The sequence below is a fragment of the Macaca nemestrina genome, chromosome 15 (genome assembly GCF_043159975.1).
Source record: "Macaca nemestrina isolate mMacNem1 chromosome 15, mMacNem.hap1, whole genome shotgun sequence".
Lineage (NCBI taxonomy): Eukaryota > Metazoa > Chordata > Mammalia > Primates > Cercopithecidae > Macaca > Macaca nemestrina.
The window spans coordinates 102134130-102149891 of record NC_092139.1 but is presented as its reverse complement, the minus strand read 5'-3'; the positions used below and the strand labels follow the sequence as shown (position 1 = coordinate 102149891).

At 39.8% G+C, this 15762-nt stretch overlaps 1 pseudogene; it reads left to right on the top strand.

Annotated features, from left to right (window-relative positions):
* Nucleotides 1-14140: 14140 nt before the first annotated feature.
* LOC112428493 (lysosomal enzyme trafficking factor-like) lies at nt 14141-14733 on the top strand (annotated as a pseudogene).
* Nucleotides 14734-15762: the final 1029 nt, after the last annotated feature.

Below are 15762 nucleotides of genomic sequence, written 5' to 3'. Positions count from 1 at the left end.
CTTACCAACAGTGTACAGGGGTTCCCTTTTTACTACATCCTCTCCAACACTACTTATTTTTTGTCTTTTTCATGATAGTCATTGTAACAGGTATGAAGTGATATTCAGTGGGATTTAAATTCGCATTTCCGTAATGATTTGTGATGTTGAGAATTTTTTTCATCTACCTGTGGGCCAGTTGTATGTATTGTTTTGAGATACATGTATTCAGATCCTTTGCCTGTTTTTAAATTTGGTTATTTACATTGCTGTTGAGTTGTTGTGCTCCTTATATAATTTGGAGATTGATTCCTCATCAGATGTATGCTTGCAAATATTTTCTCCCATTTTGTAGGTTGTAACTTCATTCTGTTGCTTGTTTTCTTCATTGTGCCAAAGCTTTTCAGTTCGACATAATTTCAGTGGTCTATTTTTGCTTTTGTTGCCTGTGCTTTTGGGGTCATATCCAAAATTTCATTGCTCAGGCCAATGTCATGGACTTTTTCCTGTTTTCTCCTGGTAGTTTTATACTTTTAGGTATTATATTAAGCCTTTAATCCCCTCTGATTTTTGAATATGGTATGAGATATAGGATATCTAGTTACCCCAATACCATTTATTAAAGATACTGTCCTTCCCCCATAGTGCGTTCTTGGCACCCTTGTTGAAAACCAATGGACAATAAATGCATGGATTTATTTATAAGCTATTGTGTTCCATTGGCCTATATGTCTGTTTTTATGCCAGTAGCATGCTGTCTTGATTACTATAGCTTTGTTTGTTGGTTTGTTTTGAGATGGAGTTTCACTCTCACCCAGGCTGGAGTACAGTGGCATGATCTCAGCTCACTGCAACCTCCACCTCCTGGGTTCAAGCATTTCTCCTGCCTCATCCTCCTGAGTAGCTGGGATTACAGGCGTGCACCACCACACCCAGAAATTTTTTGTATTTTTAATGGAGATGGGGTTTTGCCATGTTGGCCAGGCTGGTCTCGAACCCCTGACCTCAGGTGATCCGTCTGCATGGGCCTCCCAAAGTACTAGGATTACAGATGTGAGCCACCACACCAAGCCAATTACTATAGCTTTGTAGCATATTTGAAGGCAGTTTGATGCCTCCATGTTTGTTCTTTTTGTTCAAGATTGCTTTTACTATTCAGGGCCTTTTGTGGTTCCATACAAGTTTTAGGAATTTTTCCTATTTCTCTGAAAAACGTCCTTGGAATTTTGATAAGGATTGCGTTGAATCTGTAGATCACTTTGCATAGTGTGGACATTTTAACAATATTAATTCTCCTAATCCATGAACGTGGGATATCTTTACATTTATTTGTGTTTTCTTCAATTTCTTTCATTGATGTCCCTCTGAGGGACTGGATACCACACTCAAGGTTCTCTGGGTGGTAGGTTTGGAAGCTCAGATTCGAACCACACCCATTTGTATTGTTTTCACTTCTTTGCTTATTTGATATTTATTGAACACATGTCTAAGTCAGGTATTCTGGGTATGAAATAGATAATAAGGCATTATACTATGGAGTAAGGTAAGTATGAATTCATAGGTATGTGTTTTATTGTGTTCAAGCTGCTATAACAAAATTCCATAGACTGAGTGGCTTAAAGAGCAGGCATTTATTTCTCACAATTCTAGAGGCTGGATGTCCAAGATCAAGGTGCATACAGAATTGGTTCCTAGTGAGGGCCCTCTTCCCGGTTTTCAAGTAGCTCCTCCTCATTGTGTCCTCACACAACAGAGGGAGAAAAAGACAGAGAAAGAGAGTGCATGCATGAACTGATCTCTTCCTCTTCTTAAAAGACCACTAATCTCATCATGAGGGCTCCATTTTTGTGACTTCATCTAATCCTCATTATCTCCCATAGGCCCTATCTCCAAATGCCATCACATTTGGAGGTTAATCCTTCAAAATATGAATCTCGGGGGAACACAGATGTTCAGTTCATAACAGTATGTGACCTATGCAGTTGCACAGAGCTGTATGCTCAGAAGATCCCTATATTTGGTTTAATGCTCTACCATCAGCATCTTAAAAATCTTAATAATTTTGAAACATGGGACCCTACATTTATTTTGCCCTGTAACCTGATATGTAGCCAATCTTGGAGTCAAGAAACAAAGATTTTCAACATCAGCATGAATAGAAGTTCCAAAGGCTCTTCAAATGCCATCTAGTATAATCACTCACTGGACCTCTGAATCCTGTTTGTAACATTCACAACTTTGGATGGAACAGCTTTCGTGACAGGGAATTTATTCACAACTGCCCATTGTCCCTGGGTGGTGGCAAGAGGTTACCTGTGCAAATGCTAGTTCATCTTGGATCTTCTATTCAGGGTGCCCAGGTATTGACCTCAGAGTCACCCTTCAATCCAGAGAGTATCCTCACCAGGGTCTACATTTACTCTGACATTACCCCAAATGTGATAGACTGAGCAATTATAGTTACTGAAACACTGATGGGTCAATTGAAAGTATGGAATGGTTTATTTGAAAGCAAATACAAGATGCTTGCAGAAAGTAGAACCAACATATGGATTAATAGTAATTAAATGTTTGGGTACCTAGAGTGGTATTTGGCAACTTTCAGAGTAGTATCCTGGATAGAATAAGGGCTTTGGAGGCAAACAGAGCTTTGGAAGTTCTGCTACTTACTAAATGGTTTGGCCAATCTATTAATCTCTATAACCTTCTCCATCTATGTGTGAAAAAGGAGTAGTAACGCCTATCTGATAAAGTGGTAGTGAGCATAAAATGATACTAGATAGAATATTTAACAGAAGCCCTAGAATAGAGGAGGTACTCAAAGAATGTTAGTTCTCTCCTCACCTTCTCCTTTAAGAACCGAATAAAAATAGTTTTAGACTGTTACAAGAATAATAGATGAGAATAAGAATAGAATAGAGTCTAAGACCTTGGAGATCACCTAGTTCAACCTAAACATTTTACAGACGGAGAGACAGAAGTATGTATAATGAAAGTTGGGTATAATGAAAAACTTCTCAAGTAGGCATATGCACAATCCCTTCTATGTTTTTCTTTTTCTTTCCTCCTGGAATATAATGTATTTATACATGCAATGACCCTGCCTAAGGGCTGAAAATTAGATCAAATGAATCCTAGATGTCATTGAATAATATATTTAAAAACACCTTGTAAACTAAAAAATTGAAGAATGTAACTTACTTTTTGGAGCATCTTTTATGTATCAGGAACTATATTTATAGACTTCACTTGTTTTATCCTAACAGCATCCCTGTGGGGAGATATTATTTCTCTGGTTTGCAAATATGGGAGAAAAATTAGGTCCAGAGAGAGAGAAAGAGTAGCTGGCCTAAGGGCACAAAATATAGAAAATGGTAGAGGCAGGATTAGAACTGGGTCAGTCTTGCTCTTGTGTATTTACCACTCTACCTCTTACTCTTACGCAAGTACTCTTACTTGTTATGTACAAACATTGTGTGTATACATTGATGATCACATATACCAGTGACCACTTGGCTATCTGGCTCCTAACCAAAGTTGTCATTTGCATGTACATTTAGTGAATGGTAAGATCTTTAGGCATTAAAGTGAGGTCTTCTTTAGAGCCCTGAGAAGGGGCTTTGTAAGTTATTTCATTACAAATGAAAGGGGCATGTACCAGGAGCCCTGACTTTTATTCATAGCCAATACCCATACCCAAGCTGTTGCACTCCATTTGACTGTGTACATAGAGGGGATTTCAGATCCGTAGATCAATAGAGGCTCGTCTGACCTGAACGCTGAGCAGAAAAGTCAATTACAGAGAAATAACCAACATTTGGGAATATCTCCTGCGGGTTAGTAGACCTTGACATAACTAGAGGGGTTTGTAGTCAAGTTGAAGAACTTTTACATAAAAACGGAATCAGCTTGTGAAATCTATTCCCTTTTCATCCCGAGGGATAGAAATGGGGCCATGAGATGGAAGTCACAGGGGGGTCAGATTTGCCTTGACATACAAAAGAAATTTTTCTTCATCAGAAATGGGCCAAGATGGAAAGGGCGGCTTTGGAAGGTAATGTGATCTCTTTCACTGAAGGTGTATAAATACAGGCTGCATGAATGTTTTTAGGGGATACTGAACATGACAGTCAAGCAACAGATGACTGATTGTGTCAAGATAAGAAATATCTTCTCTTAAATATTAGGACAAAATTCTGCTGGCATTATATCCAACAAAGTCAAAAATACCCAAATCTTTGCCTCATCCCAGTGACCCCTTCTCTGTGAAATCCTTGATAAAATTATACCTACTAAAAGCAATGAAAATAAGAAACAAAACCAATATTTTATTATTCATTGGGCCAGTGTGTTTTACCCCGAAGGAAAATATATAGCTGGGTTGCAGCAAAATCCACCTATACATCTATTAAGGTTTCTATCTTCCCTGAAGTCTCATTGGATTCTAAGATAGCAAGCTCCTTGGCCTGTTACATCAATCATGAAAACAAAATGACATGCTTGTCAGATATGGATACAAGAAAAAAAGGAGAGGAAATCACAATAGCTGAATATTGAGTGGGTTCCAGATGCATGGAGGAAATATGGATGGAAGGCCCAGGTGCATTTATGCAATGTTTCAATGTATGGTGACTCTGTGCACTGTCGTATGTGGTAGGATTTATGATCTTGACTGTCAGTGGTCACCATTATACTGGTATCTCCCTTGCCTTGTAGAGAAACTAGCAGGGATGGGGGAGAGGAAACTTCCCTTCCCACTTGGATCTTCCCCCTCTGGTACTTACTAAGGTATTAGACCATGGAGAAGCCAATGAGCAGAAACCACGGTGAGCTGAATTTTGGATCAACATTAGAAACAATTTCTAACAAAGCTGCTCCAAAATATAGCAGGCTGCCTATTATAGCACAACTTCTCTTACAGCAGGGACAAACTATTTATTATGTCTATATCCTCCAGGATGCCTAGCACAGAACTGGTGGCACAGCAAATGTTGGAAAACTGTTTGTTGAATTAGGGCTGAGCACATCATTACAAAAGAACTCAGAGGGCAGAAGACTGTTGAGAAGGCTCCAGAAGTTTCTTGCATGAAATTGATCATTACACTATACAACCTCTAAATCATCCATATCTAAAAGGCCGTGACTTGAAGTCTGGGGCTTATTTCAGAATGGATCGGGCATATTGCAAACACTTCTAATGGTTAAACCATAAAACTAATCTTCTAAGGACAGAGTTGTAGCTTTTAGCGATCGGAAAAATTGACATTGTTGGAATGGTAGAAAGAGTTTGGACTGGGAGTCAGGGAGTTCAGATTGTGGTTAATAATTACATGAAATAATAAGAGATATATTGTCATGAAAAATTGCACAGGTTGGTACCTTAAACTGGCAGAGAGTACAAGTGGGAGGCTAAGGGGGAGGCTATGGCTGAGTTATATTCATGCCAGAAACAACTGTTTAGATGTTATATTAACTTGTGAGACAAGGCTACGGTCACAATTTGGAAATTCCCAAATGATATCTTCCTTGTCATTCATGGCTTAGTGACCATAAAGGTAGATTTTAAAGCTCACATCTAGTTTTGTATAGTTTCCCTTTTTTTAATGCTTTTCTGTACTTTCCATTCTTTCTGCATTCAACACGATTCCCAAATTGGTATCACCAACTTGAACCTCTTCTTTGAGCTTCAGACTCATCTATCCAACTGTGCCCTTGCCATTTGTACTTGGATGTCTAGTGATCAGCTCAAGCTTGGCATGCCCCACACCTGCTCCTCCCATAATCATCTTCATCTTGGAAAATTACAACTCTGTCTTTACAGTTGGTCAGGCAAAATCCTCAACGTCATTCTTCATTTATTTCTTTTTGTCACCAGCCTAGGTCCAAACCCATACCAAATCTGTTGTGTCTACCTTCAAAGTAGAACGTGAATTTGACCATGTGGGAGATGATGTAACTGTTCTCTAACTGTCCTGACTTCTCTTTCTGTGATGCTCCTCCCTTTGAAGACTGTTAATCCTTGCTCTCCTGCACTCAGGAGCAGTCCTGTTACTTGTTTTGGCCAATGCCTCTTTTGCAGCTGGCCATGTTCCAGATAGAAGCTACTTTGCCAGCCTGAGTCTTACAGTAAACATAATATGGATTAGAGCCACAGACATTCCATGAAGCACATATCCCTCAGCAAGTAATAAACATTTGTTATTCTATGCCACATAGATAACAGGGATCTTTTGTTAGTAGGCTATGGCATAGCCTGTCCTGACTGATACAAACAACTTCCCATCACCTCTACTGTGACCACACTAGTGAAAGCCTCCCACATCTTCTGGTAGTATTGCCACATTCTCCCTATTTCTACCTTTTCCTGCTATAGTGTATTCTCAACCCCATGGCTGAAGGGATCCTTTAAAATCATAAATTGGATGTCACTTCTTTACTCAAAATCTTCCAATGGCTTCTCTTCTTATTCAGAGTAAAGAACAACATCCTTATACAACTGTTTACAAGGCCCTATGTGACACTGCCACTCTCACACCCAGCACCACCAGTTTTGAGATCTCAAATTCCACTCCTGTCCTCACATCCAATGAACTTTAGTCACAATATTCTCCTTGCTGTTCCCCAGCCATGCCAAGTATGACCATGTGATCATGCCCTAAACCTTTGCACTTTCTGTTCCCTTGCCTAATTGCTTTTCCCTCAGCTACATCCATGGCTTTTCTATTATCTTCTTCTGGTCTGTGCTGTGTTCCTGAGTCTTACCATTTACCTTCAAGTACTCCTTCTCCTGCTACCATTTTAAATTTTTCTCCATAATTTGTATTATCATCTGACATACTATACATTTACTTTACATTTACCATCCATTTCCTCCATCTAAAATGTAAGTGTCATGAGGGCAAAACCTTGTTTTGTTAAAAGCTACATTACCTAGTGTTTTGACTTGTATCTAGCACATGGGTCAATAAATATTTGCTGAATGAATGAATGAAACTGAACTTTTTATAACCAGAAAGAATACAAAAAATTAAAAAAGGACATAGAAGAATGCATTTCTTTTAAAAAGCAGCTTAGTGGTGATGGAGACAGATATTCACACACAAACACATCTCAAATTTTAAGTTCACGTTAATGAATGCCGTGATGTGAGTGGCATCTCTGATATATTAAGCTTCTCACTATGAATTCAATTGGCACCCTGTATAGTTGGCACATTTACTCATTTCTCACTTAAAAATAAAATTCTTTTTAAAAATTCTGTCCCTGTTCTACTGATAACAATAAAAATCAAGAAAAAGCTGAAATAAAAATTACCATATTTTATATTTCTGTGACACTTTATGGTTTCCAAAGATCTTTCATATTTTTTGTCTTTTAGCAACTTTATTGGGAAACTTGGGTCCTCACCATTTATAGATGGAGAAACACAGGCTTAGAAAGGTGACATGACTTGCCCAGAGTCATAACAGAATAGAAGTAGCAATGCTAGAATTCTAACTGATTCGAATTCTAATCCTGACACCAGGGCCAATAATCTTTTTAAAATTCTCCAAGTTATCTCACTCTACTTAAGGCAGGATGAAGTAAAATCATATAAGTGAAAATTCTTTGCCAATGATAAAAGATAAGGCAAATGCTTTTATTATTATTTTTATGACTGCTGTGCTACCATTCACATGGCATATTTTGAAAACTGTGACCTCATCTGGAAATGAAGAGTTTGGACAAAAGCGTCTCCTAGAGTCTTTTTCAGTGTGAATAGTCAATGATTTATTTTCCTTTAAGATCCTCTGGCATTACTAAATGGGCCTGGACAAGTCTTTCCAGAAAGGATCAAAGAAAGGGCTGTCAGAGAAAAGAGACAAACAAGAGAAAGTTCAGCACCTCAGAAAAAAAGTAATTATTTCAGAGTAGGAAAAGCCAGCTAACAAAAACACCATGCTCAAGGATTTCAAATGAAAGTGTCTTTTCAACCATAGCTTTAATGGAAACCGCTAATGAATCAAAGCACCTGGTAAGAAATAAATAACAACCTCAAAGGCGGTTGAAGTTAAAGGGGAATGCAGAGGCTGATCTAAGGGAGTCAAACAGGACACAGAAGGTTGGCTTTATTGCGCTATGAGGAGTAGGTAGGCACATAGTAGGCATCCCATAAGCGCTGACTGAATGAGTGAATAAATCATGAACACAACATGTTTTATTCACTCAGTCATCCAGTGCTTATGGGATGCCTACTATGTGCCAGGCATCATGCTCAGAGAAAGTTCACTTTCCAGTTGTGTTAGGAAGTAAGGAAGCCCAGGAAACAAGATAGTCAAGATTTTGTGATATCTCAGTGGCTTAAAGATTCACTTCTTCCTTAAATATTAAAGAACTGGAAAGAGCTACATGGGTGGCTGGATACCTGGGTAAATTGAAAAAGAGCATTTGGTGGTGGGGGTATACCCTGTCTTGGGTTACTAGGACTGTGGTTATGAAATACCACAATGAGTGGTTTAAACAACAAGCTTATTGTTTCAGTTCTGGAGACTAAAACTCCAAAATCAAAGTGTCAGCAGGGTGGGTTCCTTCTGAATGTGTGAAGGAAGTAGCTGTTTCAGGCTTTTCTCCTTGTTGGCTGATGTGATGGTTAATATTGAGTGTCAACTATTACAAGGATGCAAGCTATTGCTCCTGGGTGAGTTTGTGAGAGTGTGACAAAGGAGATTAACATTTGAGTTTGTGGATTGGGAGAGGCAGACCCACCCTCAGTCTGGGTGGGCACCATCTAATCAGCTGCCAGCATAAAAGCAGGCATGGAAAAAGCAGACTTGCTGAGTCTCTGGTCTCCATCTTTCTCCCATGTTGGATGCTCCCTGCCCTTGAACATCAGACTCCAGGTTCTTCAGCTTTTGGACTCTTGGACCTATACCAGTGGTTTGCCAGGGGTTCTTGGGCCTTCAGCCACAGACTAAAGGCTGCACGATCAGCTTCCCTACTTTTGAGGTCTGGCGATTTGAACTGATTTCCTGGCTCCTCAGCTTGCAGATGGACTATTGTGGAACTTCACCTTGTGATCACGTGAGTCAATACTCCTAATAAGCTCCTCTTCAAATATACATCTATCCTATTAGTTCTGTCCCTTTAGAGAACGCTGACTCATACAACTGGCATCTCCCTGTATCTCTTCACATCATCTTCCCTCTGTGCATCTCTCCGTGTCCAATTTTCCCCTTTCTATAAGAACACCTGTCACACTGCATTAGCACCCACGCTGATGACCTCATTTTCACTTGGTTATTTCTGTCAAGACAGTATCTTCAAATAAAGTTACATTCATAGGTCCTGGGGGTTAGGATTTTAACACATGAATTTGGCTGAACATAGTTCAACCCATAATACATCCTTTCTCATGTACAACCAGCCACCTTTAGGGATGGCTTGGGTAGTTTCGTCCAGTTCAGCTAAAATGTAGTGAAAGGCTAGCAATACTAGGGTACTAGGCATATTTTGAGATGACTGAGACAAAGGTGCTGCCCTGAGCAGTCATTGCATTCATGTTGTCATCTTGTTTAGTGAGCTTCTCCCTAGAGGGCAGGATCTCTCCTAGGCATTAGGCATATGATTATGAATATGAGGTGATCCTAACTGTCCAAGAAATACATAGAAACAATTATTACAGAGTGTGAAAATGCATCTAACCCAGGTTGAGACTCCAGCGACAACATCGTTTTGGAGGTGACACCTGAGCTGAATCCTGAAGGATATGAATGGGAGTTAGCCAGAAGTGACAGAGGACAGAGGTGTTTGTCCTCCTTTTAATTAGTTGCCGGAGGCCTGGAGACCCAGGGAAGAGTTGATGCTGCGGTTCGAGTTTAAAGTCAGACACAGGAAGAATCCTCTCTTTCCGAAGGAGGTCTTTTTTCTCTTAAGGCTTATCCAACGGATTGGATGAAGCCCACCCACATTGTGGAGGCAATCTGCTTTGTTCAAAGTCTGCTGACTTAATCTCATCTAAAAAAAAGTACCTTCACAGTATGTTTACCAGGTATCTGAGTACTGTGACCTAGCCAAGTTGACACAAAAAATTAACCATCATGCTCTCTGTTCCTAGTGTGCTAGGGGATAGAGAGTGTTCTCACATGTTTGGATTTTACTCTCAAAATAAATAATGGTATATTCTGCCCCATTCCACTTGGTATCTGGTGGTCTTGTACATTAGCTCACAAATGCCCTGGGTGTTGCTGGGACACATCTGCACATGGCAGTTGGTCCTCTGGGGTGCGAAGACTCCAAGTATGCAGGATGTTGATTACTCACTCTTGGGAGATGGTCGGCAGATAAGGTCTCAAAACCCATGGTGATATCCCCCGTCCTGAGATTCTAAGATGCCTGATGTACAAGATCTGAAAGCAAAGGGTGATGCTGCTGTGGATGATGAGATTACACGGGGGAAGCATCCTCAGGCTGCAGTGCAGGGCTGGCTCTCCAATCCAGGACAGCTCCCAGACACTCCTGTGTTGTCCCTCACGGTACACCTGTCTCCCCACTGGCCTAGCACTTTCTTTACTCCATGCCAAGATTGAGATCATTCTTAAGAAACAAATCTCACATCCAATCCATCCAATTTTTCTTCATAACAGGCAATGCCACCTGGCATTAAATTGATGTGTTTGTCTGTCTCCTTCACTAGAAGATAAAGACTCTGAGGGCAGTTCTGTAACTGTTTTGTTTGCTGCAATTTTATAATAGCTAGATGAGTATCTGGAACAGGTTGTCACTCAGTGAATTATTGTGGAAGGGAGGGAAAAAGGGAAGAAGGGAAGAAGGAGGGGAGGGAAGGGAAGGGAAGAAGGAAGGAAGGAAGGAAGGAGGGAGGGAGGGAGGGAAAGGGGGAGGGAAAGGGGGAAGGAGGTGGGGTAAGGGGGGGGAGTTGGAGGAAGGGAGGAACAGAGGAAGAAAGGAAGGTAAAGAGGAAGGAAGGAAATGAGGAAAGGAGGGAACAATGATGCTGAGACCCAGGGCCCCTGCCCCCTGACCCTTTTCTTCCCAGTATTTTCCTCATGGCCACATCTCCCTGTTCTGACTCCCTGGCTCCTCAGCAAATGATCACAAACCTTAGTATCAGTAATTACTAATACTTGTCAGTTATTTCACATGAGCCCAGCACTATTCTAAATGCTTTAGAGTAAATCCTCATAGCAATCCTATGAGGCCAATGTTAGCATCCCTACTTTATAAAGAAACTGAGGCACAGAGAGATATGAAATTTGCAAGCTTACAGAACTGGTATGTGGCAAAACTTGGACTTGAGCTTAGGCAGTCTGGATGCAATGTCTGCTCTTTTAATTACTGCATTATTCACACACACACACACACACACACACACACACACACACACACACCCTACAAAGTCACTTGTTTTTTCCTCCTTTCAAGGTAAAGCAGGTCCAGCTTCTCGGAGACATTCCTTTATGCCGAGTTACCCCAAGTCCACACAGATTGATGCAAGAACTTGCTACTGCTCTGAAAACCCAAAATAGAAAGCCTCCATGGTTGCTGGGCAGTCTGTATTGCCTAGTCTACCACTGCTGGAAACAGGAATCCACCCATATAATTATACTATAAACTGTACTGACGTTGTGGAAGGATCTTAGAACTCTCGGTTCTTTTAGTATTTCATAGTTAAAACACATATTTCGGTCTTGTCTCACAATAATATTCATTTTTTTAAAATGTTCATTCCTATTCGGTGCCCTGTATTTGAAAAGCTATAAATATACTTAATAGGAATATTTTTTAACTTTTATGTATTATTCACAGTGTCTAAACCATGACTGAGTACATGGGATATATGCTAATAAATAATTGTACTGTGACCCATTAGGATATTTCTGTCAATTCAGTTCATAAGCCTGTTCGAAAGTAAATATATTTATGCTAGATCCCTGAATCAACTAACCTATTTATTCTCTGTACTGCCACTGAAATTATTCAATACTTCCCATTTTATTCAAAAACCAAATCATGAATTCCTTAACACAACATTCCAGTCCTCCTAATCTGGCCCACCTTAGTCTCCCCGCCACATATTTCGTCAGTTTCACAAATTTTCCTGAGACGTCCTGTATCTTCACAATCTTGTCCTTCTGCTCGGAGTAGAGCCTTTTCCTAGAATGACCATCTCTCATTTTTTTCTCAGCCTCAGTAACACCTACTTATCCTTCAAAACCCAGTTCAGAAATCCCTTTCTCCATACAGTATTTATTGGAAACCCTAAAGCTAGTTCTTCCACTCTGCGTACCCATAATTCTAGTACGTAATGTAATGACAGTACATATTATAATGTATTAGTTCTTAAAAAAAGAAACATATTCATTCCTGTATCATGAATATCTAAACCAGTACGTGGTATGAGCTATGTATTTATGAAGTTTATTTTTGTGAATGATTGCAGAGCTCCAATCTTCTCAAAAAAAAAAAAAAAAAAAAAAAAACCAAGCTGGTAAAGAATGGCACATAAAATATCCTAACAGCATGCTCAGTAATCAGAAGCAATCTGGATGCTTTAGATATGTAGCCATCTAATGCCGTGAACTACTGACTGAAAACCAAGCACAAAACATGCCAGATACACTGAGCAGATTTTAAATTGTAAAAACCTGAAAAGGAAATGCTCAAACCCCCTGGCTTCTACTGAATTAGAGTATAAGACCCAAAATGTATTCTATTGCAAGCTAAAATAAGTCCTTTTAAAAATGTAGATTTTTTACAGGATCTTTTTAAATGGCTTTCTTGATAATAGAAGTGGTTCCCACAATTTGCACAAAATTGAAAAATATATTAATTTATTTAAAAAATTAAGACAATACATTCTACATTCTTTAAAATAATGGCTATGAATATTTTGGTGTATTTCTCCAGTCTTTTTATTTCCTATTGGTATGACAGAATTCAATGAAAAGTGTTTACCAGTCTAATCCTTTCACTTAATAATATATTTTGAGCTATTTTCCGGGCCATTAAATATTACTTGAAAACATGATTTTTTATGACAGAATACTATCTGCTCACATTTATTTAGCAGTATTCTACTTGCTGCATATTTAGATGGTGTCCTTGTTGTTCTCTTGCTTCTATAAATAATGTTGTGATGTACATGCTTGAACATAAAGCTTTCTCCAACATTAGCTTGCATGACATAGCAGGATAAGGTCTTCAAGGTTATAACTCTCCTGCCCAAAGATTATGTGGGTATAAATTTATGGACTGTGTGTATTCTCCAGACTCAGTTGGGAGGAGCTTAGACCTACGGACAAGGATGAACCTGATCATTGGCTATTTTCAGACCTGTCTGACCAAAGGGTAGCCCTCAGGATATATGTGACAGGGACCCTTGGTCCTGAGAAGAGCTTTGGTCCTAGAAGAATATCATTTCCTAGAGAAAATGCCACCTGGTTACAAAGAAGCTTTACCCTCTGATATAGTTTGAATCTGTGTCCCCACCCAATTCTCATGTTGAAATGTAATCTCTAATGCTGGAGGTGGGGCCTTGTGGAGGTTATTGGATCATGGGGGTGGTTTCTAATAGTTTAGCACCATCCCCCTTGCTCTCTTCTCCTAGTAGAGTTCTCACGAGATCTAGGCTGTTTAAAAGTGTGTAGCACCTCCCCCTTCTCTCTCTTCCTTCTGCTCTGGCCATGTAAGATGTGCCTGTTTTGATACCAGTACCATGCTGTTTTGGTTACTCATCACTGGCCATCAGAGAAATGCAAATCAAAACCACAATGAGATACCATCTCACACCAGTTAGAATGGTGATCATTAAAAAGTCAGGAAACAATAGGTGCTGGAGAGGATGTGGAGAAATAGGAACACTTTTACACTGTTGGTGGGACTGTAAACTAGTTCAACCATTGTGGAAAACAGTATGGCGATTCCTCAAGGATCTAAAACTAGAAATACCATTTGACCCAGCCATCCCATTACTGGGTGTATACCCAAAGGATTATAAATCATGCTGCTATAAAGACACATGCACACGTATGTTTATTGCGGTACTATTCACAATAGCAAAGACTTGGAACCAACCCAAATGTCCATCAATGATAGACTGGATTAAGAAAATGTGGCACCGCAGCATCCAGGACGGCAGGTGGGCTGGCCACCCGGGACAGGAAGGCACAGAGCATGGCAAATGATGAATTTCTGTCAGCGGATGGGATGGATTGGTGTGGGATTGTATCTGTTAGCAAGTGCGGCAGCATTTTACTATGTTTTTGAAATCAATGAGACTTACAATAGGCTGGCCTTGGAACACATTCAACAGCACCCTGAGAAGCCCCTTGAAGGAACCACATGGACACACTCCTTGAAAGCTTGATTACTCTCCTTGCCTTTTTGGTTGTGGACAATTATTTTTCTGGTACCTTACTTACAGATGTTTTTGTTCCTATACTCTTGTACAAGAGCTGATCCCAAAACAGTGGGCTACTGTATCATCCCTATATGCTTGGCAGTTATTTGCAATCGCCACCAGGCATTTGTCAAGGCTTCTAATCAGATCAGCAGACTACAACTGATTGACACATAAAATCAGTCACCGTTTTTTCCCTACGATTACAAAACTGGCAGTCCTATATGGAGTCTGATCACAAGACTGCAGTTTCTTCACAGATCTCAGGAAGTTGTGGTGGGGCAGAGGCTGTTTAAAAACATGTGATCAGGGGGCTATCTTTATCTGAATAATAATGAATTTTTAGGTAAAACCTGAGATAGAGTTACTACAAAATCACGTTGATGACTTCAGATTTTGGAAGTTAAATCGTGTCTGTTATTTGCATTCTTTAGAAACTTGACTGAGTACCTGAATTCATATTTCTATTCTACTGTGCAACATAGTGATGATTCAGAAATTTTTCCTTTGGGGAAAAAAAAATGAATATGAACATTTCCATTGTGTTAAGTGTAAAAAGGTCCAGACATGATCATAAAATTTAAAATTTATACAAAAAAAAAAAAAGAAAGAAAATGTGGCACACATATACCATGGAATACTATGCAGCCATAAAAAAGGATGAGCTCATGTCCTTTGTAGGGACATGGATGAAGCTGGAAACCATCATTCTCAGCAAACTATCGCAAAGATGAAAAACCAAACACCGCATGTTCTCACTCATAGGTGGGAACTGAACAATGAGATCACTTGGACACAGGAAGGGAAACATCACACACTGGGGCCTGTTGTGGGGTGGGGGGAGGGAGAAGGGATAGCATTAGGAGATATACCTAATGTAAATGACGAGTTAATAGGTGCAGCACACCAACATGGCACATGTATACATATGTAACAAACCTGCATGTTGTGCACACGTACCCTGGAACTTAAAGTATAATAAAAAAAGAAAGAGAAGACAAACACTAAAAAAAATAATAATAATAAAAGATGTGCCTGTTTCCCTCTTTTCCCTTCTGCCATAATGATAAGTTTCCCGAGGTCTCCCCAGAAGCCAAGCAGATGCTGCTTGGGAAAGCAGCAAAAGTAGCTCAGAGCCCTATACCCAAGGGGAACACTCACTCAAGCCCAGGCAAAGATGGGATTCATGTCCCAAAAGTCTGATCCAAGGGCAACCTGGTCAATTCAATGTGATAAACAGCAAGCCACTGGCTTTTGATTCTCCTACATCCCCACATTCTAATCCTGGCATTGCCTGTTGCCAGCTCTTTGATCTTGGCCAAGTATCTCACTACTCAATGTCTCAACCTTCTCATTTTAAGACAGAGCAAACAATATCTGCCTTGACT